Below are 1,232 nucleotides of genomic sequence, written 5' to 3'. Positions count from 1 at the left end.
TTTCTTTTCTCTAACAGCTTTTATTATTCTGTTCTTTTGTTGAATTTCTGAAATCTTGATCACTGTATGTCTGGGTATAGATTTATTTTGGTTATGAATAATTGGAGTTCTATATGCCTCACTTACCTGGATGTCTAATTCTCTTCCATGCTTGTGAAATTTTCTGCTATTACTTCCACAAATAGGTTTTTTATGTCATTGGTGCTGACACCTGCTGTTTCATTGGTACCTATTAATCTTACATTGTTTTTCTTTGCTTGGTCTTGCCGCTGTTAACTTGTTATTTCTTGGTTTCTTGTTATTTTTAAGAGATCCTTCCTTACATGGTCATTCATAACAATGCTATCTTCAAGGTGTGAAAGTCTATCTTCAGCTTCATTAAAGCAGTTTTGCCAGCTTTCAATAGAAGTTTTAATTTCCTGGATATCTGTTGAATCTGTTTCATGCATTCCAGTTCTTTTCTATATTGTTCATTAAAGCTTTCCATTAATTTACTATGCTCCTCTATTTTTTCTATGTCTTCTTTAGATGTGCTAAGTAATTCTTTCATTATTGTTGTCATTTGTTTTTTTTACCTCAGAGGTTATTTCTGATCTGATATCTTCTATGGCCTGATGGAGTTATTTCTTCATTTCAGCTGCTATCATTTTAGAAATTTCAGGTGTATGACTTCCAAGCTTTTCTGTGTTGATATCTTCTGGACTTGTTCTGGGTGGCATAGAGGTCTGCAATTGCATTTTGCTCCTTTGTTCTGTCGTTTTCAGAGATCCAGAGGTTCCTTGGAGCTCAGCCTCACTCTGAAGATGATGTTGTAGTAGTGAGGCAAGGACCCAAAGGTCCCTCATGCTCAGTGTGACTCCCTCGATGGTGTTTGTGTACAGATGAGGTGTGATTCCTAATGCTCCCACAGCTATCTGGGGCTCTGTTTGGCTCCCACTCAGGGGTTCCCAAAGCTGTCTGGGTTTCAGCCCTGTTTCTACTGGGGTGTAGTAGTGGGCAGATTGTGGTCACTGTGGCTCCATACACTGCCCCTACCCAGCCCTGTTCCCACCCTAGTGTGTGGGGGGGGCCATTAAGCACACAGTCACTGAGGCACCTGAAGCTGTCTGAGTTTTAGCTTAGCTACCCTGAGGGTATGGCATGGGGGCAGGGAGAGGCACCCAAGGCCCTTGAGGTTGTCTGGGGCTCCCCCTGGTTCCCAAGCTGGTGGAGCAGAGGTGGGGCTGGCTCAC

This window comes from Chinchilla lanigera, unplaced genomic scaffold, assembly GCF_000276665.1.
Source record: "Chinchilla lanigera isolate Chin_1 unplaced genomic scaffold, ChiLan1.0 scaffold00011, whole genome shotgun sequence".
NCBI lineage: Eukaryota > Metazoa > Chordata > Mammalia > Rodentia > Chinchillidae > Chinchilla > Chinchilla lanigera.
The sequence above is the reverse complement of the archived record's forward strand: the minus strand, read 5'-3'. Positions refer to the sequence as shown.